Genomic DNA, 23159 nt, shown 5'->3' with positions numbered 1-23159 from the left:
GGGGGGGGTTGGTCTCTTTTCCCAGGTAACTCTCAGCAAGACAAGAGGGCTCAGGGTCTTCAGCTGTGCCAGGGGAGGTTTAGGTTGGATATTAGGAAGAATTTCTTTCCAGAGAAGGTAATCAGCCCTTGGAATGGGCTGCCCAGGGAAGTGGTGGATTCTCCATCCCTGGAGGTTTTTAAGAAGAGACTGGATGTGGCATCAGTGCCATGGGCTGGGAACCACAGCGGGGTTGGATCAAGGGTTGGACTTGATGATCTCGGAGGTCCCTTCCAACCCAGCTGATTCTATGATTCTATGAATTTTGGAATTGTTCAGGTTGGAAAAGCCCTCTGAGATCGACTCCAACCATCCCCCAGCACTGCCATCTTCACTAACCCATGTCCCCAAGTGCCACATCCACGTGGCTTTTGAATTCCTCCAGGAATGATGACTCCTCCACTGCCCTGGGCAGCCTGTTCCATGAGAACACAGAACTACTTTGCCTCAGCTCCTGCACATGATGGATGTGTCCTCATTAAGTTAAGAACATTTAGGCAGTTTCCTGCACACCTGGGGATTGCCTTCCTAAAATAGAAATAACACTTTTCCTGTTGTTGGTGCTTTGGAGAATTTCTCAGCGCTGAAAATTCCTCCAAGAGCAACTAAACAGTCTGAAAAGTAACTGAGTTAATTAAACACCGAAATGATATCCCGCTCCTGCAGAAATACACCTCTTTGGGTGTTAAAAATGGGCCTGTGATGTTTGTTTTGGGAGGATAGAATTCCTTGGATTTTTAGAGGCTTTGCAGAGCATCAGGTGACCATGAGAGTGCTGATGTATAGAATAAAACATGACTAATTATGGTGTGTAGGTTGCTTAATGAAGTCTAATTTCCATCATGTGTAAGGTGGTTCTTGCAGGCCACATCAGTGATGCAGTTGGGATGACTCAGAGCCTCTGAGTCACTGTGGGATATTTGACCCATCCAACAAGGCAGGGAAGCCATCTAGGATTAACTGGCCACTTGTTTCCATCAGATCCTCCCTTTGCCTCCTTCACAACCTGTCCATAAGCAGCACATCCCTGGATTGGGGTGTGAGTGGGCACTGGGGGCCACTTTCCTGGAACTGGAATGGTTTGGGTTAGAAGAGACTGTAAGGACCAACTTGTTCCACCCCCTGCCATGGGCAAGGACACCTTCCACTAGCTCAGGTTGCTCCAACCTGGCCTTGGACACTTCCAGGGATCCAGGGGCAGCCACAGCTTCTCTGGGCAACCTGTGCCAGGGCCTCCCCACCTTCCCAGGGAAGAGTTTCTTCCCAATATCCAATCTAACCCTGCCCTCTCTCAGTGTGAAGCCATTCCCTCTTGTCCTGTCACTCCATGCCCTTGGAAATAGTCTCTCTCCATCTTTCTTGTAGCTCCTTCAGGCACTGGAAGGCCCAGATGAAGGTCTTTAGGTCACCCCAAAGCTTCTCTTCTCCAGATTGAACAATCCCAACCAAACAATCCCAGCCTTTCCCCAAAGGCTCACGAGGAAGAATTTCTTCCTAATACCTAATCTAAAACTCTCACCAAAGGGTTGTTATTTAGTTTTAATTTCCTTGCATGGTCAAGCCTGGTACTTGGTGCTCCACCCTGTGAGTGCAGAGGTTTTATTACCTTTATGACTATATTTGTGCAGCTCACAGTCTGGTCCCCTTTTCACCTGATAAACAATCAGTGTGAATCCATCTGATCAGACATGAAGGGATCAGGGACAGGAGGGGATGTGAAGAGAGAGCAGCTGCTGAGGGCACTTGGTGTGTTCAACTGGAGAAGAGGAGACTGAGGGGAGACCTCACTGCAGTTCCAGCTCCCTTGGGAAGGGCAGAGGAGGGGCAGGGACTGAGCTCTGCTCTGTGGGGACCAGGGACAGCACCCAGGGAATGGCTGGAGCTGTGTCAGGGCAGGGTCAGGTTGGATCTCAGGGAAAGGTTCTTCCCCCAGAGGCTGGTTGGGCACTGCCCAGGCTCCCCAGGGCAGTGGGCACAGCCCCAAGGCTGCCAGAGCTCCAGGAGGGTTTGGATGATCCTCTGGGACACAGGGGGTGACTCTGGGGCTGGGCCTGTGCAGGGCTGAGGGTTGGACTGGATGGTCCTTGTAGGTCCCTTCCAACTCTGGGATTCCATGACCCTTTTCTGAGCAGTCTGGTGCATCTGCTGAGTTTGTTATTCCCCTCAGCACGTACCAGAAATGCAGATGAACCCAAACCCAAAGGGATTTAACTCTGGGACTGATGTCTGTTACTTCAGCTCTGCAAAGAGAAATAAAGGCAGACAGCAGGGACATGATTTGGTTCGTGATTAATAGGGGGAATCATTACAGAATAACCAGCTCTGTGTCACTTCCCTGGATTTAAATGCACACTCTCCAGCCTAAGCTGCAGTCTGCAAGTCAGGTTGACTTAAACATTTTATTATTGTCATAAATTTAGCAACTAATAACTAGTGGGAAGCGAGTCAGAAGCTGCTCCCGGGGAGGAAAAAAACCCTCTGAGAATTTCCTTTGAATACTGACTTAGGTTCTGATTTAAAAAAAAATATATTACAATTAATTCTGGTTATCTGTCCATATGTAATAAAATCTAAAGCCCAAGACATGAGACAAACTTTAGGGATTTTTGGCAATACTCTCAAATTGATCTGAGCCACATCTCCAGTCACCGGGAGTGTGTCAAACAACTTAATGTTGTTCTGTTTGATGAAAATCCTGCTTGCTTACAATGAGGACAGTGGATATATCCTGGGGAATAAGGCTCTTCATAAGATCCTACTGCAGAATTAAGGGTGTTCACCACACCTTGGTAGAGGGTTTTAGATCCTGCTTGATGCTGCAGATGTTACAATGAGATGAATTCATCCATTTGTCTTAAGGAATAAGCAGGGATCCATCATGTTTCACTGACAAAATTGCCATCTGAGGTAAAATAATAACATTGATTACTGGGGATGGAGAAGAATGAAGGAAAAAAATTGATTTTTAAACATCCCCAGTGCGATTTGGAGAGATTAAAGTTAGCTAATTCATAATAAACATAGAAATGGAGAGAATAAATAAGAACCCTCTTTAGACCAATTACCCAGGCTCCATTTTCAGCCTGTGATAAATTCCAGATGACTCCTTAGCAAAAATATAGTTTATGGAGCTATAATATAGAAGCAAGTGGAGAGGCTGGATAAAAACCCTTCCTACATTTTAGCTGGGCTGGGAGGCTGAATAAAATGGTGCAGCTCATTCTGGGTGTATTTCCATTTAAAAAAATCTCTGTGCCCCGAGGAGGGTTTGACTCGATGTGTTGCTGTGGTTATCACCCAAAATGTCTGACAGGAATATTCCTGTAGCTCTGCCTAATTGCTGGGGCTACCTTTTGATGGAAATCTGAACTCAAACTACTCGGAATATATCCATAGAAAATACCTTCTTGGGTAAAAAAACCAACTAAATACGGAAACTTAAATACAGATTTGGTAAATTAGTCTTGTTTTTTTCCAACACTTTTTTATTTTTGTATTTGTTTCCCCCAAATTATGAAAGACTGGGGATGAAAGAATTTCATTAAGGCTGCAAAATACCTCAGTTTCTGAGGCAAACTCTCCATCTCTGTGAAGAGCAGGTTGGTTTTCAGCAGCAGCTCGTTCCTGCCATCAGCAAAATTGTTGTCAAAACATTTGAGGAGATCATGGCAGGTGAACCTGGTCATTTCAAGCCATCACTGAAAGGTCAAGGGCTGAGTGTAGAGCTGAAAAAAATAGCTGGATGGTGAATTTTTTGATGTGTATCTCTCCCAGATTGTGTGACACGAGCTCCTGGGTGAAGAGAAGTGACTCTCTTGGAGTTGTGGTGTCATGTGAGGTTTGCCCATCAAACTGTGTCGTGTCACGTCACACAATGGGATGTGACAGCTCAGCTTCCCATGGCACAGCTCTCCCGGGCCAGCTGGAAAACATCCCATTTAAACAAAGTTTGGGAAATGCTGGTTTGGGTGAGGCAGCAGAGAAGGGTGTGGGATGAAGGGGAAAGAAAGGAAACAGAGGAAATATTGTTGCAAGTTTTAATATCAGGGTGAAGACTTGAATTTTTTTTCTTTTTAAAACTGTTTTTAGTTTTTAAATTGGTTTGTGGCTTCCTAATCCAGCCCTGAGATCTGTCAGGACAGAATTCCAGCCTTCGGAGTTCATTTGAACAGGGAATGAAAGGAGAGGGAGATACAAACCCTCGGCAGGTAGGAGGAAAATTTGGGAAGATCCTGGAGTGGTTTTGTGGTGGGAGTAACAAACAGAAACCTCAGGAACCTCAGCTTGAAGTCTTTGGGAATTCCATCCCCTTTTACCTCACTCTGGACACTTTTGTTACTTTTTTACTGAACCTCAAAATTTTTCGATGCATGGCTTGAATGCAAACGTTGAGGAAAATGTCCTGAATTATGCTGATCATGTACAATTACAATAAACACACAGATGCAGCTGGAAGTTTGATTTTCTGTTTCTCTGGGCTTTATTCCTCATTAAACCCCGAGCCCGACGTCCTTCGCTTCCATGGGTTTTACTCCAGACTTTACTGATCTTGCCTTTATTGATTCCAGTGGAGCTCAACAGGCATAAAAAATGAAACTAAAAGGAGAATCAATTCCACATTAATTAGCCAGTGTGCATGATTTTCTCTGCTGCTTAATGACTCTTGTAATCATCTACAACTGTACAAAGTGAGCAGCAATCCTACCCAGGCAGGACTAAAAACCTCCAGCAGTGAATTCATACATTTTACACATTTTAGGGAGTGTAGAATTTTCTATAAAATCATATCTAGATTAGAAATGGTGACAGGGAAGTGGTGATTATAAACAGCCTTATTTGAGTTCAGACTATTTCCTTTTTCCCAGTAAAAAGTGCTGTGGAAAAGCCCACCCAGCCCTTTCATGAGCTTTCCCAGTTTGGAAGGGATTTGAAAAGGATTTGCAGGATAAAGCTCTTGGAATCTCATCTAAAGACCCCTGAAACAAGGGAAAGGTTATTTACAGCTCATTTTAGTGGTTCCTTGGCTTGTTTGGTTACTTTTCTTTTTTCCTTTTCAAACCAAAGCAACACTGGGGAAGGTTTTGCATTGCAGGAGAAGCCTCAGGGTTCCTCACTCTGGGGACTGTGGGATCTAAAAACTTTTGGACTTGGATATATAAACAAATCGGTGTCTAATACACCAGAATTCTGGCAGTGGGGGGCTTCTGCTTTTACTTATTTGGGCTCTCTCTCGTGATGTTTATTTTATTTGAGGGCTGGCCTTTATTTTTTCAGACTTTATTCCAAACCTACTCTTTATACCAGTCTCTTCTCATTCCCTTAGTGTTGCAGGACTCATTAACCCTCAGGTTGTGATCTGGTTTAATAAATATATAAGGAAACTCCTTTCAAGTCTTTTCCATATTCCTGTGCTCAGAATTCCTCTGGAATACCCAGCTGATGATGCTGTTTCACTGTGATATTCAGTGTTGTTCACACTCCCATCTAAGGGATCCTGCTCTGGGATCTTTTTGTGGCAGATGTGTGAAATTATCTAAAACTTTTCCTTACAGGGATGTTTAATTTCTATCTGTAGAGTAGGTGTGACTCAGTATTAAAGGTTTGCCTTTGTAATCTATTCAAGATAGGGATTGATGGACAGAAGTACAGTAAGTGAACGTATTTTGTAATAAAATGTGCATTCCTGAATGAGGATAAAACCATAATCCTTTTTATGTTTAATATTTACCTCTCCTTTTATCCCAGGAACCCAATGAGAGTGATTGCTTAGATACAGATGACATTATGGTCTGTCTTTGCAGTACTTTTTTCCCCCCTTTAACTGTGCATTTACACATGAATGGGTCATTGGCTCTAAATGGCAATGAGATCACAGTGAATTATATTCACTTTAGTGATACAGTGTCAAATTCAATCTTGTAAAAAACTCCACATCCTTTCAAATGGAAGAAACCATTTGAATTTGTATCGTCAGCAGCTGAACTTTCCCTTTCATGGTTTCACTGGTGGCTGGGAAGTTCATACACAAAGTCTACCAGGCATCTCTGAAAAACAGAGTTATTTTGGGAGTCACTTAAATAATAGAAAAGGGAATCTTCTTTTCATTATCAAAAATTAAAATAGAAGGAAAACTTATGTGCTCAATTGCAGGAAAAATCGAGGAAGTTGCTGCTCAGAGAATTTATCAGCAGGAAAAATAAAGAAACTTGTTGCTGAGAGTATTTACCAGTAACAGGAAGCAGTTCTATAGAAGGTCTGGGATGGTGAAAAGCAGTTGTTTCATCTTAACACTGCCCCAGCTGTGATTATTTCTGTGTGCCTGAGCATCTCAAAGCAGCAGGTGCAGAGTGAGGTCTCGTTCATGGGTGTGGTGTTCACATGTGGGTTTTAACATCCTGCTATAACCTGCAGGTTTTAATATTTCTGAGGCCACTGGAAGGACCAAAATGTTGGACTCAACACCTGTGTAACCAAATGGAAACCAACAGGCTAACTTTGGACTTAAAGTGACATTTATTTGTGGACTTTGCTCTTAGCTGTGAGGTGGATAAAGAAATACATGTGGGCCCAGTTTATGGTTATTTTGTCACTGCAATAGCAGTGGGATGATGCTGGCAGGTGTGACCCTTGCTGGCTGCAACCTGTGCCAGGACCTCCCCACCCTCCCAGGGTGGAATTTCATCCCAATATCCCATCCAACCCTGCCCTGTGTGAGTTTAAAGCCGCTCCTCTTTGTTCTGTCACTCCGTGCCTTTGGAATTGTAGGGGAGAAGGGAGTTGCTGGGAAACTCTGGCTGGAGGAAGCTGGCAAAGACTTTGAGATGGGAGAAGCAGCGTGGAGACAGGGAGAATGAGAAGAAGGAGCCTTATGGCAATCAGAGCTAAAATATCCCAAAGGAAGTGGCTGTTTTCCTGGAAGTGCTCCAGTGCAACCAGTGCAAGGTGGGTTTTGCCCCCACTGCCCAGTCCTTTGCTGTTTGCTTGGGTTTAGCTGCTGCTACAGGACTGACCTGGAGGTCATGGGCAGGTTTTATCCACAGGGATAGGGAGGAGGATGATTAGGCAGGTTGGGATAAAGATCTTCATGCCCCATCAAGCTGCAGTTAAGCTCATTCCAGCCTCTCACAGGGGCATGAACCACCACGGGTGGAGGGTGGAAACATCCCCCACATCCCTCACCCTGTGGCATTTGGGCTGAGTGTGCTTTCTTACAATTTTGGGAGTTAAAACACACCCTGATGGGCACATATCCAGGTTTTTCTGTGGCATATTTACTCCACAGCCCTGGAAAAAAACAAGAGGAGAAGGGAATTCACCTCCCCATGTTTAAGTGTGTGCGTTACCCATCGTGTTGCTTTAATGCCCATTTCTCTCCAGTGAACCTTCCCCGGGGCTTTCAGGGATGTGTCACTCCTGTGACTCCTCACAGAGGAAAACAGGAGCCTTTGCTGTGACCAGGAATGGTTTGGGAGTGATTTGTGGTGTGGGGAGCTGGGCTGGGCACAGTTCCAGCTGCAGAGCCCTCGATCCCATCGATTTTGGCTTTGCAGCTCCGGGTCTTGCAGCTCAGTCGTGGAGTTTTGTTTCATTTTCAAACCCATTTTTGGGAATTGATTTAACATTAGACAGCAGAACACCAGCACTGTTTTGTCTGGATTGCTGAGATTCTAACAGCTAGGCTGCAGTGCTCATTAAAAGTGTCCTAAACCCAAATAATTACAATTTTAGTGCCCTAATTCTAATATCTTTTCAACTTATTACATTTCTATATTTTAAGAAGTAACCTCCAGCCCACTGAACGTCGGGTGAAGGAGAAAATAAGGCCTCACTTTTACATTTTAATGGAATTATTGATTTTAGTTGTGTTGATATATATCCATTTATCTACTACACCCAAATATTCATAAAGACTTCTTAATTTTAAGCCTCTTCATTTTGCTTTCATTTATATGCCATGACAAAGTGATTTATCAAGGAGGAACCTCACCAGTAAAATTAGGCTGTGGTACCACTCAAGTAGTAATTCATCAAAGACAAATACCACTTAATTTTTTCTCATGTCTGCAACTTCATTATCTGTCAAAATCCATTAGAAGTTTGTTTTCTTCTTATAGTTAAGGACTAACCAAGAGATTTTTATATTTTTACACCCTTGAGAACATCTATTCATCATTATCTTCACAACATTCTGGACAAGACATCTAATAATGTCTCCTACCATTTGTCTTGACTCGTTGTTGAGAAGCATTAATGACATTTCAGTAATTTGAAAAAATATTAGTAATTAACTGTGCTATTATAAGACCATTAATTTCCTACATATTAATAAATATTTTTCAAAAATTAGGGATAAAAGGTATTTTTGGGCTCAGACCTTCAGCATAATGTGCATCAGCTGCACTAAATCCACCAGGTTTGTGTTGCCTGAGATGACTCCATGAACGGGGTGGGATGTGAGGACCCTCATTTTTGGGATAACAGGGACACAGAGATAGGAAATCTGGGCAAAGACGACCAAGTCCAAGCATTTTGGGCACCTCTGAAATATGGTGTGGATAAATATCCCTGTTTCTGTGAGTCACCAAGATGATTTCTCCCCAAATTTGCCATTTTTTTCTACTGTTTTGTGAACTTCCAGTAGAGTAAATTTTCTTTATAACCATAATTACCTTAATTTCTGCCTGAAATGCTGAATCTGCTCTAGGAGGGGTTAATGCCACAGCTCCAGGCTCTCTGCACCACTGACTGATCCTGATAAATTCTGCTTCAGCCTCTGGCTGCTGTTTATTTTGTCTCTCGTGCTCATTTATTGTGGTACAATCACTGTGGAAGTATCACTGCAATTTTAGGAAAGGCTTCCATTTCTGAATTTAGTTAAAAAAGGAAAAAAAGGGGCAAAAGAGGTTTTTTTAAGTGTATTTTGAGGAGCAGGAAGGTTATAGTTGCTAATCATGAATTCAGGAGAAACATTGCCATGTTGTGTGTAGTTGGTGCTGTTCAGCATCGTTGAGGGAATGTTAATTAATAAGTATTTATGATGATTTAATGTTGCTGGAAGCCTAAATGGTGATTTGGTGTCATTGAATTTTCTCCCAGAATTGGTCTGAAGGCATCATAGGAAAAGTTGTGGAGTAGGGACAGAGCTGTCAGATTGGGCTCATTTCAGCTGCCAGGACAAAGGGGGGGAAAAATCCCAGAGAAACTTTCATTTGTGGGCATCAGCAAGAGAAATATATTAAGTATCTTAAAAGAAATATATTAAATATGTCTAAACCCATGTTTGTGCTGTGATTTTCCTGACCACAGCAGTGCAAAAAGAGCTTTTTCAGGATTCAGCTAAGGAGTGGCACAGAGAATAGGAAGAAATCAATTTAAAAGGAAAGCCTTAGGTGAATATAGGCAAATTTGATATAAATTGTCAGCTACCAATGCCACTTTTTAATTGCTTCAAAATAAGGGCACATTTGCATTATTAGGTTGAAACCACATGTTTTCTCATGGAACTTGACAGTCCATGGATTCATTTCTGTGCCTTCTTCCAGAGAACGAAGCAAAGACTTCACTTATCACTTGTTCATCAGCATTTATTGCAGGAGGTTTGATCAGCTGTCTCTCAGTTTTTCAGGGAATCTTGATTTAGGTGGTTTTTTTTTGAAGCACATTGCTCTGTTCCTGCTTTGAGACACGGGTTGTGTGGTGCCGTGTCTCGTGGTTCCCCAAGTGGGTTGTCTCCGACTCCCAATGAATTTTTCATTTGCCTTTCTTGAAGCCTTGCAGACAAGACAGAAGTTTCTGGCTGCTTTAAGGCAGCACACAGGCAGAGATTGAAATATCTTGTGATGGAAAACTAAGTTTATCAGTCCTTTGATCAAGGACGAGGGAAATGTTCCTTAAGGAGAACACCTCGGTATTTCTGATTATTTGTAACCTTGAAAGACAGCACAGACAGAGAGAGATTGCATGGAATTATTTTATTTTATTTTTTAAGTTCTGACATTAAACCATTGTCTAGATGTGGCACCTTTCTCAGCAGGTTGGTTAAGAATGAACATCAGTCATGGGAAGTGAATCTCTTTTACTCAACGTGGGATTTTGGGGAGTAGGAAATGGTGAAGTGCAATATTTATAGTATAAACTATTCAAGAGCTGCCAGGTTGAGTAGATTAAGTGCTCAAAGACACTGACTGTGATTGCTGGTTCTGTTAATGGTGGTTGGACTTATTTATGCCCCATCCCTGGGGATTCCAAGGCCAGGTTGGATGGGGCTTGGAGCAACCTGGGATAGTGGAACTTGTCCCTGCCCATGGCAGGGGGTGGAACTGGATTAAGATCCTTCCAACCCAGACCATTCTGGGATTCTATGAACAAGGTGAGGAGGTTTCAGACAGACAAGGAACTCTTGTGATCCTGCTTGTTCAAATGAGGTGGCTCATGGGTTATTTATTAATATACTTGTTTGTGTTTAATCAAAGTATAAAAAGTCTAACCCATCGAGCTCAATAAAGTCATCCTGGTTTGGGCACAGTTGTGGGGTAATTTGTTTTTGGTTCATGTGATGTTGGAGCTCTTGAGCAGATTGACAGCTGTGGTCTTTATTCATCTAAGGTGGGTTTGGAGTGTGAACCCTGGTGAGGAATCCTGTGCCTGTGTGGCCGTGACTTTTCATGCCTTAATTCTCCAACCATTCTGCATAGATGAATTAAAAGCATTAAACTCTTAAAAAAATTGCAATTATGCAAGAAATATCAATCAATGATGCAGTGGAATAAATATATTAAATGAAACCACTTGAGATCTCAAGATGTGAGCCAGTTAACTCTGGGTGTGTTGTATGACCAGGACAGTGTTTGGGATCCACATCCACAGCAAACAGTGCAATCTGCTACATTTGGAATCAATGGGTTTGCATTCCTTTCTCATTTTCTGTTGGAGAGTCCATCTCATTTTCTGATGTTTGAGGAAATACATGATATGTAAACATCCTAAAATTTAATCAGATGGCATTAGATTTGTTGCAGTAAACAAGGCCTGGCAATAATCACGGGATATTATGGATTTCTGATTATTTCTATCATTTAAATTTAGTCTGATGTCGTGCAGCTCATTGCTGAGGAGAAAATGGTGATTTATTCTGTGCGAGTTTATCCTGGCTTAGGACAAATCCCCACCTGTCCATTCTAGGTGGTATCTGGTGAGGAAATCAGAAGGAACTGCATGTGTTACTGGTAGGAACAAAGTGATGGACTGAAGTACACCTGGAATTCGTGCCAGCTCCCAGAGTACATCATGTATTGATTCAATCTGACATGCACACACCTTGCAATGCTCTTCTCCAGAGACTCATGAAACAAGGCTGGAAGAGATCTTTTCTCTTGCCCAAATTTGCAATTGAGATGTAAATCTTCATGTTCTCAAATTTCTCTGAAATCAGAGTTTCTCCCAGCTCTGTCCAGTGTTGGCCTGTCTGTGGGTCAGGAGCTGTGGTCACAAAGGTTTTATCCCAATTAACAAGGGAAATCAGCTGGAAAGTCAAACAGCCTCTCCTAAATTAATTATGTTGTTTCTATATGTCATAAAACACATTTTATTACGCTGGTAATGGCTTGGCTTTTTAAAATCCCAGAGAGATCTGTGTCTGGAAGCAGCATTTCATGGGCAGGTTCAGCTGATGACTGAGACTTTGTTAAAAAGAGGAAGGGCCTGGGTTATTCCTGAGTTTCCCTGATAAATCCAGGTTCCTCTCTGCGCTGGTGAAGGCTGGGGGTCTTCATGGGACCACCCTGCACTTGGCTGCACCTCACAAATGCTCTCCTCAGATCTGTGTTTGCCCCTGGGATAAATGAAGGTGTTCACTGAAGTTCAAGTGGAAATTTCTTCCTCCAGTTCTTTCCTCCTCCATGAGGAAAGAATTAATGCAAGTAAAAAAGGATTTTTTTTTTAATTTGAGTTTTAAATGACACATTGAGACACAACAGTAATGATTTACAAGCACCTACGAGGGGATTTAAATTTTATCTCAAGTGCAGTGAAGTGCATGGAGAGGGCCTACAAGAGAGCTGGAGAGGGACTTTGGACAAGGGCATGGAGTGACAGGACAAGAGGGAATGGCTTCCCAGTGCCAGAGGGGATACTGGGAAGGAATTCATCCCTCTGAGGGTGGGGAGGCCCTGGCACAGGTTGCCCAGAGAAGCTGTGGCTGCCCCTGGATCCCTGGAAGTGTCCAAGGCCAGGTTGGAGCAACCTGGGCTAGTGGAAAGTGTCCCTGCCCAGGGCAGGGGGTGGAATGTGATGAGTTTTAAGGTCCCAACCCAATCCAACCATTCCATGATTCTGAGAAGGGAGAAAACCCCTCAGAGGCTTCTATTCTTAGGTGTTATTAGTGTGACATTCAACTTAAAAAGGAGTTATTTAATTTGATTTCATCTTTAACAAGGAATGGGGAACGAGGGTAAAATAAGCAGGACTAGAACAGAAATGGAAGGATCTGATTCATATTGTGGCTCAGAAAAACAGAAATTCTGAGATCCTGGAAAAAACTTTGCAGCTCAAGGCACTGGAAGGGAACAGTTCTTGCTCCACTTGGGCTGTTTTGTGTCAGTTTTAGCTGAAGTTGTGTGTGGTACATTTGAGAAGGGAGCAAGGTTTGTGCCTCTGTGATGCCAAAGAGAAGTAGGTTGTTCATCATTACCCTCACAAGAAGTTTATTTTAATGGTAGGGTGATTTTTCTGCATGTTATATAAAGTCCCTCTTTTTTTTCCCCCAAGAATTACCAACGGGAAAATGTCCCATTAAGTGAGACATTAAATATTTAACCTATTTTCAGAGAAGAACAAACACAAATTTGAAGAAAACTCATGAACCATCATGCCTCAGATTTAAAGTTACCCCCTCAGAGTGACCAGTGATCTTTGGATATTGAAGAGAGAGGAATTCTGATTATTAAAACACTTATTATTAAGCACAATATGATGGTGTTTAACTGCTGAGCACTGATGGGTATGCCAGAGTACACACAGGGATGTTTTCTGCCTGGGGAGTTTGAAGTCTGGAGCAGGAAATTTGAGCAGTAATTTCAATAATTTATCCAATGGGAGCCAAAGGAGCCTGGTTTCCCGTGGGAACACGTGCATTCCCAGGCACAGGGGACATGGAGCTGCCCAAACAGCTGCATTTCTCCCCTTGTGATGTGTTTTGATCAGAAGATGGCAGCAAAATCTTATTAACTGTATCACAGGCTCTCCTCATCCTTAGGGGTTGGAGATGCTGTGAGGGGTCTGTTGGAGCCAGCTCTGATTCCATTCCCTGCTTCAGCCACCCCAGACAAAGCCTGGCAAGATCCACGGAATGCAGTGGGCTGGATCCTCTCCCCTCTTTCCTTTTCCAGCACAGCTGTTGCAGAGATGCTTTCACAGTGACTGCAAAAAGCAGATTCCAGAAATATCACTGAGCCCGGAGCCAGGCTCTTCCCAGTGGTGCCAAGAACAGGATGAGAGGCAACAGGCAGAAGCTGGTGCCCAGGAAGTTCCACCTGGACACAAGGAAGAACTTTTTCTGTTCAGTGACCACACGCTGGAACAGATCAGAGAGGGGGTGGAGTGTCCCTTTGGGGAGATGTTCCAGAACCCTCTGGACACAGCCCTGTGCCATGTGCTCTGGGACGGCCCTGCTGGAGCAGGGAGGTGGGACCAGGTGACCCACTGTGTGCCCTTCCAGCCTGCCCCACTCTGGGATTCTGGGAGCACGTGGAAGCCCTGCTGCACCACAGGACTGGTGGTCTCCTCCCAGCTGACTGGAAAAAGCAGATTCCAGAAATATCACCAGCCCGGAGCCAGGCTCTTCCCAGTGGTGCCAAGAACAGGATGAGAGGCAACAGGGAGAAGCTGCTGCCCAGGAAGTTCCACCTGGACACGAGGAAGAACTTTTTCTGTTCAGTGACCGCATGCTGGAACAGATCAGAGAGGGGATGGAGTCCCCTTTGGGGAGATGTTCCAGAACCCTCTGGACACAGCCCTGTGCCATGTGCTCTGGGATGCACCAGGAGGGACCAGGTGACCCGCTGTGTGCCCTTCCAGCTTGCCCCATCCTGGGATTCTGGGAGCACGTGGAAGCCCTGCTGCACCAGAGGGCTGGTGGGCTCCTCCAAACCCACTGGGGGAAGTGGTGCAGCTGGGAGGGCTCCACCCTGGTGCCCCCCTGGCCACAACCATCCACCTGCTCAGGGCAATTCCTCGTGGCACCGTGAAGCTGATGCTTCTGGACAAGGGGATGAAGGCCCCAACCAGGTTTCTGTCGCTTGGCTGGACCAGTTGTGCTCTGGATGGTCTGTCTTTGGTGGGATCACTCAGGGTGGACCGTTCCTTGTCCATCCCAGCCCTCTTGGTGTGGCTTTGTGGTGGCCACCTGTGGCTTTGTGCTGGCCACGTGTGGCTTTGTGATGGCCACATGTGGGTTTGTGATGGTCACTTGTGGCTTTGTGGTGGCAACCTGTGGGTTTGTGGTGACCACCTGTGGGTTTGTGGTGGCCACCTGTGGGTTTGTGGTGGCCACGTGTGGGGTTGTGGTGGCCATGTGTGGGTGTGGGTTTGTGGTGGCCACGTGTGGGTTTGTGATGGTCACTTGTGGCTTTGTGGTGGCCACATGTGGGTATAGGTTTGTGGGTGACCACCTGTGGGTTTTTGATGGCCACCTGTGGGTTTTTGATGGCCACGTGTGGGTTTGTGATGGCCACGTGTGGGTTTGTGATGGCCACATGTGGGTTTGTGATGGTCACTTGTGGCTTTGTGGTGGCCACCTGTGGCTGTAGGTTTGTGGTGACCATGTGTGAGTTTTTGATGGCCACCTGTGGGTTTGTGGCCACCTGTGGGTGTGGCTTTGTGGGTTGCCACCCGTTCATGCCTTTGGCACAGCCAGCCCAGGTGAGCCCTGGGCTCCTTCCCAAGGTGTCTGGAGCCAAAGCCCAGGTTTCCACAGGCCCCATTCCCTCTTCCCTCTGGTTCTGAGCCACCAGCCTTGATCCTGGACAACCACAACGCTGTGGCTTTGCATTTCTGTGCCTGTTGCTTCAGCACCCAGTTGTTGGTTGCTGCCAGGGCACTGCTCCCGTGGTGTGGGTTCAGCTGGAACCAGCACCAAGATCTGCTGGTTGCTTCAATCTCTTTAATCTTTCCTTGGCTCACAGTTGCTTTTTGGGAGCTGATGTTAGAGCTGAGGCTTTCCTGGAGGGCTTTGGCTGCACACTGATGTCTGTCCTTCTATAGAAAGAACATATTCAGAGGCACTTTTCATTCCTCTTCCTCCAGGAAAGGCCAACTGGCTGCTGGGGACACACACAAGTGACATATGTTTCTATATATTTTAATAGTAAGTAATATTTGTGTACACTAGTGTCAAACAGCATCCTAACACAATCACATGGAATTCATACAGAAGTCATGATTTGATCCCAAGATTGCTCCTTTTCTTTTTTTTCTTTTTTTTTTTTTTTTTAACCAAAATGCTCTTAGATTAACTTCATAAATAGGCTTTGAATTTCTCTGTAGCATTCTGGGTATTTTTCTCTCTAAAGAAGTGTCTGTAATTTATGATCTGTAATTAGAATCCAATTTAATAATTACATGTCCTGCAAGGAAATGTTTCTTGAGCAGGGCTTTGTTCTTGTGCAGCTGCTGTGGAAGCACAAAGCTGTGGATTATAAGAAATAGTTCAGATGAAAATGGACTGTTGAGGGCAAAGTACCTTCAGAATTGATCAGAATTGCTGAATGATAAATCTAGTTGATCAAATTGACTTTGCTGCATTGTATATAGTGTCAAGATATCCATCTCAGAAGCCTGCGTGGCATAAATCACTCTGGATGCAAAAAAGATTAATTTTTGTGACTGTTTAGTGACATATTTCTATATGAAATTTAGCAGATCAAAGACAGGGTTTGTATGGTTTGTCTTTCCTCTAGGAAATGCCATCACAAAAAAATTAAACTGAAAATTCCACTGCAGTTTTTCTAGGATTTCCTTCTTATGCTCAAAAAGATGAACAAAAGCCTTTATCCCCCATATTATTAACTTAAGGCTAATTCAGAATGATTTTAGCCTTAAACATGAATAATTTCAGACTGACCTGATGACAGGTTAAAATTCTTTCCTAAACTATGGAGTTTAGCTAAAGGTTCATATACTCATTTCATTAACTTCTTCTTCCAGGCAATATTGTACCTTGGAAATGACTTAATTAGTTGAATTTCATAGCAAAGGTTTTTTGGAAAGCTGCCTGCATTAGGAGATAGGGATCATACACATACATATTTCTAGCTTTTGCTCTATGAATTGATCATAAAGATTGGTCAGATCTTCAGAGAATGCTGTAAAGTTTTAAATTTAAGGAAATGGGCAGTTTCTATAATTGCTGGGGACAACTGGAAGCCTGATTTGGTGTCTCCTCACGTGTTTTATTCCCCTGCTGTGTCACAGTGCTGATAAAAGAGTTGAAAGGAGGATGGCAATGGGCTCAGGTAAAGGGTGGATAATTTACATTAGGAAATTCAGCTGGTTTAATTTTTTAACTGAATCATTAAGGTTGGAAAAGACCTCCAAGGTCATCCAGTCCACCCTGTGCCCCATCCCCACCTTGTCCCCCAGCCCAGGGCACTGAGTACCACGGCCAGGCCTTCCTTGGACACCTCCAGGGATGGGGACTCCAAACCTCCCTGGGCAGCCCCTTCCAATGTTTAACAATCCTTTCCAGGGAGAAATTCCTCCTGATGTCCAACCTGAACCTCCTGGTGTCCAACCTGACCCTCCCCTGGCACAGCTTGAGGCCGTTTCCTCTTGTCCTGTCTCATGGTGATTGATCTCCTCCCCAAAACACTTCTTGGTGTCGTTCATCGTTTTGACTGAGACCCCTCAGCACAGTGAGGGGCTGGTAGGTCCTGTGGGTCTGAACTGCAGAACTATGGGCAGAGATGGATCAAGTGATGGGTGGAAGAGGTCAAAACATGTTTGCAGCTGCAGAGCACAGAGGGACGTATTTATAAAAAGGATCTGAAGCCATTAGAGAGCGTCCAAAGGAGGGAAACCAGGATGAGGAAGGGCCTTGATTTGAAGGCGTGTGAGGGCACTGAGGGCACTGGGTGGGTTCAGCTGGAGAAGAGGAGACTGAGGGGAGACCTCACTGCAGTTCCAGCTCCCTGGGCAGGGGCAGAGGAGGGGCAGGGACTGAGCTCTGCTCTGTGGGAACCAGGGACAGCACCCAGGGAATGGCTGGAGCTGTGTCAGGGCAGGCTCAGGTTGGATCTCAGGGAAAGGTTCTTCCCCCAGAGGCTGGTTGGGCACTGCCCAGGCTCCCCAGGGCAGTGGGCACAGCCCCAAGGCTGCCAGAGCTCCAGGAGGGTTTGGATGATCCTCTGGAACACATGGGGTGACTCTGGGGCTGGGCCTGTGCAGGGCTGAAGGTTGGTCTGGGTGATCCTTGTGGGTCCCTCCCAGCTCAGCACATCCTGTGAATCCATGATTTCCACTTGTGCCTGGGTAAGAAAGCAGTTTAATGCTGGTTTTCCAAGTACACAAAGAGAAGTGAGTGGAAACTCTCTTGAAGGACTAGAGCTTAACTTTGATTTGAAATATTAATGCAACCTCATGTTCAGGCAGTGGGACTTCCCTGAGCAAAGCCATATGTTGAGGTCACTGGGGAGACCAGGATGCTCAGTCTGGGTTTGGATGAATGTGACAACACTGACCTCCAGCACTGAGACATGTTCATGGTCTTGACAGTTTTCTGCTCTGTCCTTTCTTCTTCAGAAATTCCAGGAGATGTGCAGCAAGGGCAGGCAGGTTTCTCTGTATCCTATCATGTGCTGAGGTGTCAAACCACACAGAGTTGGTTTTTTTTTAGGCTGCTGCTGTACCTTTTCCTGCACTTCAAAAGATTAAATTGAACTCCCCTTAAATGAAAAGCAACAGCCCAAGCTGATAAATCAAAGAAGATGTTACCCTGTGCTCCAGCATTAAAGATTGATGTGTTCACTCTGAATCTCCCTGGCATGGAAAACATGTTATTTGGCCTCTCCTCGGACCTCTGTCCAGAGCTGTGACTGTGGGCTCGTGGCATCTTGCCAGTCCAAGTCTTCCTGCAGCGATTCCTCCAGAAGTAGATTCCTGCAGAAGTAGACACAGCACCTCCAGCCTTTTTTGGGCTTTTTTTGGTGTTTTCCATGATGAAGGAGTGAGTGAGCCGAGTGTTATGTCCATCAGTGTAGGACATCACCTGCAGCACTTGAAGTCTTGACAAAAAGGAGGTGGCTGGTGTCTGGTGTGACTTTATTGAGGTGTCTGTGGTGTCTCCTGCAGGTCTGGCATCCAAGAGCTGCCTGTGGCATTTGGAGTTACTGATGGAATGGCTGCAAGCTCAGCCAACCCTTCCCTGTCCCAACAGAGTGACTGTTCCAAGAGGTTTGCAGGGATAGATGTGGTTGGGCATCCCCAGGCAGTTTTAGAAGTAGGTTTGGTTTAGTGGAGCCACCTTTGAAAAATTAAGCCCGTTATCAAGCCCAAACTGGAGTTGCAGGTGGGTTGTGAGGACAAAAGGATGTTTGTCACATCAAGCACCTGCAGCACCAGCACTGTGGGACGTTTTCAGAGCATCACAGGAGCATCCCAGTGTTGGGAGAAGGGATCTCCTCCTCCCTGCTGGCAGCCAAATTATGGAATGCCCTGGCTAATTGTGCATTCCAAGTGTCTCTAACATTGCATTTCCATGTAAAAAATTGCCATCCTTGTCCTGGGAACATTACAAAGTGTCCCAAAACCACTCTCAGGAGTCCAGGTATTATTTTGTATCTCTCGCCGAACAAGGAGAGTGATGAGTTGCTTGTCCCCACACAGATGATGAATATGAGGTGGTACAACAGAGTGATTTTGTCCTGTGTGTGAAGATTGATGGATTTGGGCGATGCTGCTTTTTTTCTTTTCCCCCTACAACCAAATTCTATTCAAAATCCTCCAATTCAGCAACCCAGGGAAATTAATTGAGCTGCTTTATGTGCCTTGGACTTATTTCCATATTTTAGCCTACCCTTTCTAAAATAATTTAAAAACCTTTCAAAATCCCAACATGCAGAGGCTAGGAACCAACCAGACTGACATTCCAGTGTTATTCCTGTTAAAATATTTCATATTATTGCAATTGAGCAAGAATTAGTATAATTTTTAATAGTGACATATGGCAATTACTGCTGAAAATGTTTCTGAGATACTTCTGACTTGTTTATATATTGCTGCAAGTGTTATAAAAACAATGGGAAATTCCTCTGGAACTGAATATTTGTTTATTTCTGAAGTGAACTGTTACATTAATCACACTGTGTTTAAAGGGCAGCATTTGCATTGGTCTGACCAATGAATCATAACCAACAATTTCCTTTTTTTAGAGCTGAAAGGAGAAGAGAACATACACTATTAGTAAATGATCCATAAACATCCCCTGCAAATGACAACTCTACATCGAAAATTTTCATTTAGGAGAGTGAAAAACAAATCCAATTGTGATGAGGGCCCCAGAAATGTCTTGACCCTTGTTCACATTGGTGAGTAACTTCAGCTTTTTAGGGATGTGAAGTGGCTGATGTGGCACCTCCTGGCCTCTGGAAGTCCTGAAGACTTGGGGTTTAGTGGATTTTTCAAGGCATTAGGTTTGTTTTTGAGCTAATTCAGCACCACTGTCTTTTAGTGTAATCTGGAGTTATTTTAGCATGAAAAAGAATATATTTGTGGAAGTCTTTGGAGACTTTCCCAAAAGAAAAAAGTGGCCATGTGAGAATGTGTAGTGAACAATATTCACATAAATTATAGCTGGAGGGATCTTACATATTCTAATGGGCTCAGACCATGAACTCTTGAAATTCTGATATGAATTCTGAGACTCCCATTAATTATTCCCTTTCTTTTTGAGAGCTGGTGGTGGCAGCAGCATGAGGGATGTGCTGTGGGTGATGGTTCTCCCAGTGACTCACTCCTGGCCTCGAGCAAAGCACTTAATGTGTCCAGGGCTCACCTCAAAAAAGGGCCAGTGTTGCTTTTCTCAGGGTAATTCTCCTGAATTAACGTCTGAGAGATGCTGCCAGTTCCTAAAATAAAAGATGCCTCCAACAATTCAGCATTTGCCAGGGAAAATCAGAATTCCTATGGCTGATGTAAAAGGAGTTTGAGATCCTGCAGTGCCCTTCTGTTCCACGCAGAGAAACCCTTGAGTTTCTTAAAAAATGGAAGGAGTAATTGATTATATTTTTTTGGTGTTAATGCTGCAATCAAAGGAGGATGACAATGAATTTGTTATGTTAGAGGCACGTTATACCTCTGATATTCACTGCAGCACCACCTTTGGGAGCCTGTGATAAATGAGGACTTTTTAGTGGCAAATCTTTGCGTGTTGTGAAGGTTCCTGGTCACAGAGGTGCTGCTTTTCCAGGGATTTCCTTTCAGTGAGCACAGCTGACCAAAGTGCCTCTCCAAATGCAGCCCCTGAGACTTCTCATCCCCTCTGCAGGTGATTCCAGTGAAGATCTCCCAGTGTTTCATGGGAATTCTGGTGCAGGGAGAGGCAGGGAACTGGCACTGGGGTGGCAGGAGGGATGGTGGGAGGTGGGGGTTGATGACAAGTGCCAAGGAGAGGCTTTGCTGTGCAGAGCCATTAATCCTCCTGCTCCTGCTTGAGTGCCTTTGGCAGAACACAAGGCTGGGAAGACTTCAGATAAATCAAGGAGCTGGTTGTCTCCTGGCTCTGCTTCCACAGGGATGTGGAATTGGTGAAACTCCTGCCTCTGCTGTCCCCTAAGGTGTCCAAGCAGTGGCTTCCCAAATCAGTGAGGTGCAGTTTGTACCAGTGCCCAACCAACACCTAGAACCTGCATTTCCAGTTTCTGCTTTCTGATTGTTTCTGATTTGTTTTTCTGGTGTTTTGGGTTTGTTGTGATCCATGCACCCTCTGGGGAAGGTGAAGAGCAATCATGGTCAAACAGCTTTCCATCAGGGAGTGAGGTAGGTGCAGTTTTGCAAGTTTTATTGTCTCAGCTAGATTCTGAAAGCACCAGAAGCAGCTCCCCTCTCAGCTTTCCTCCCAAAAAAATAATAGGGAAAAAACAGGAATGTTTTCCTGTGACCAACCTCCAGTATCTGTTAAAGAACTGAACTGTTAAAAACTGTTAAAAACAGAACAAAAGGAGACAAATAAAACCCTGGCATTGCTAAGTGAGTGGAAAACAGATCTATAGAATTTAAAATGATTTGAGTTGGAAAGGACCTTCAAGGCCGTCTCATTCCACACCCTGCCATGGTCAGGGACACCTTCCACTGGCCCAGGTTGCTCCAACCTGGCCTTGGACACTTCCAGGGATCCAGGGGCAGCCACAGCTTCTCTGGGCAACCTGTGCCAGGGCCTCCCCACCCTCCCAGCCAAGAATTCCTTCCCAATATCCCACCTAGCCCTGCCCTCTGGCAGTGGGAAGCCATTCTGTGTCCTGTCCCTCCATCCCTTGTCCCCAGTCCCTCTCCAGCTCTCCTGGAGCCCCTTTGGGCTCTGGAAGGGGCTCTCAGGTCTCCCTGGAGCCTTTCCTTCTCTAGGCTGAATAATCCCAGCTCTGTCCATGTCTCCACAGACGGGGTGTTGTCAATTGTGGTGTCAATCATTGCTCCTCCCCAACACAACACCAAGGTCTGGTCCCGCCACAGCCCCCATTCAACCCCACAGCCAAATGCCCATCTCAGTATCTTATATTTATTATCAATCTACAGGTTCTTATTACAATACCTTGAGAAGGTGTTTTCCCATTAACAGAGCCGTGTGGAGCTGAAAATGAGGAATATTGCACCTCTCTGCAAGAAACAAGGAAAGAGCAAGAGATGGAGCCTAAAAGGCCCTGAATGGAACTTTCAGAAACTTTCATTTGCAGCTGATCTGAGTTTGCTTTTCCCACATTCAGGGTAAATCAGCCCCACCCTCACAGGCAGGAGCTGACTGGCTCAGAAAGCTGAAAGTCCTTATTGGAAATTCCTGTGAGGTGTTAACTGAGCACATAAACTCTCCTTGGCTGTTCCAATGAAATATAAAAAATCCCCCAGATTATATTAAATCCCTTCCTTGGGATAAGGGCAGCCACCTGATTCCAAGCAACTCATGGTCAGGGTCATCCATTCCAATAGAGTGTTTGAGGAACAAAAGTTGTACTATTGCTAAAACTAGAATTTATATTAGAGAAAAATAGAGAAATATTAGAAAAAAATTAAAGAAAATAAACATAGGTATAATAATAAACATGTGTATATAGGGAACAGGACTGTATTATTTTTACCACAGACTTATATTTTTTGGATTGTTTTGCTTTACCCCAATGCTTAGGTGTGACTTGGCAGTGTTGCTTCAAAGTTTCTGAAATCCTTTTGGCCACGTGGGCTTTTCAATTCTGCTCAGAGTCCTTCAAACTGCATCAACAGAAAGTGGTCCTTAGTGTTTGCCTCTTGTGGAGCTGGGGAAAAGCCAAATTCTGTCGCTTCTGGAAGTGACTCTTTTGGCAGAGCTTAAGACTGAATACTAAAATATTGAATAATTGACATTCTAAGGTGCAAGTGGAGAGTTCTCATCGATATGAGGCGGCTGCTCCTTCCAGTGCCTGTGGAACAGGGAAGAGAAATCCATGTTTGGGGCTCTGTTGGAGAAGCTGGTGCAGGTGGAGGGTGGGATGCACACTTAGAAGGCAGTGATTTTATTTAACAAAGGGGAAAGGGACAGCAAAATATGGCAAAGCTGGTTGGAATTGAAAGTTATAATATTATTGAAACATTTTAATAGGTTATTTTAATGGTTTGGTGGATGGAAACATTATGGGAAGCGATGCAAGTGGGCAGGAAGAGCTGAAAGATGAGCGGGAGAGCAACGAGTGACTGTGGGGAGGGATTGAAAGGAATAAAACAGGGATGGTGGAGGGGGAATATTTGTAATAGAAATGCAGTTAAACGGAAGGAAAGACATGGAACAATGAGGTCAGCAGAAGCAGGGACAGAAGGTGGGTGGATTCTTTGGGATGTCTCCAGGACATCCCACCACACCCAACCTGGGCAGGTCCCTCAGCCCTGCA

At 44.6% G+C, this 23159-nt stretch overlaps 1 long non-coding RNA gene across 1 annotated transcript; it reads left to right on the top strand.

Annotated features, from left to right (window-relative positions):
• Positions 1-2112: 2112 nt before the first annotated feature.
• LOC113968895 lies at positions 2113-21373 on the top strand. Its single transcript, XR_003534670.1, has 3 exons — positions 2113-3711; positions 19461-19616; positions 19982-21373. It is a non-coding gene; the product is annotated as an uncharacterized LOC113968895 (long non-coding RNA).
• The last annotated feature ends 1786 nt before the right edge of the window (positions 21374-23159 follow it).

This window comes from Neopelma chrysocephalum, unplaced genomic scaffold (genome assembly GCF_003984885.1).
Source record: "Neopelma chrysocephalum unplaced genomic scaffold, ASM398488v2 Primary Assembly neopelma1_69, whole genome shotgun sequence".
Taxonomy (NCBI): domain Eukaryota; kingdom Metazoa; phylum Chordata; class Aves; order Passeriformes; family Pipridae; genus Neopelma; species Neopelma chrysocephalum.
The sequence above is the reverse complement of the archived record's forward strand: the minus strand, read 5'-3'. Positions and strand labels throughout refer to the sequence as shown.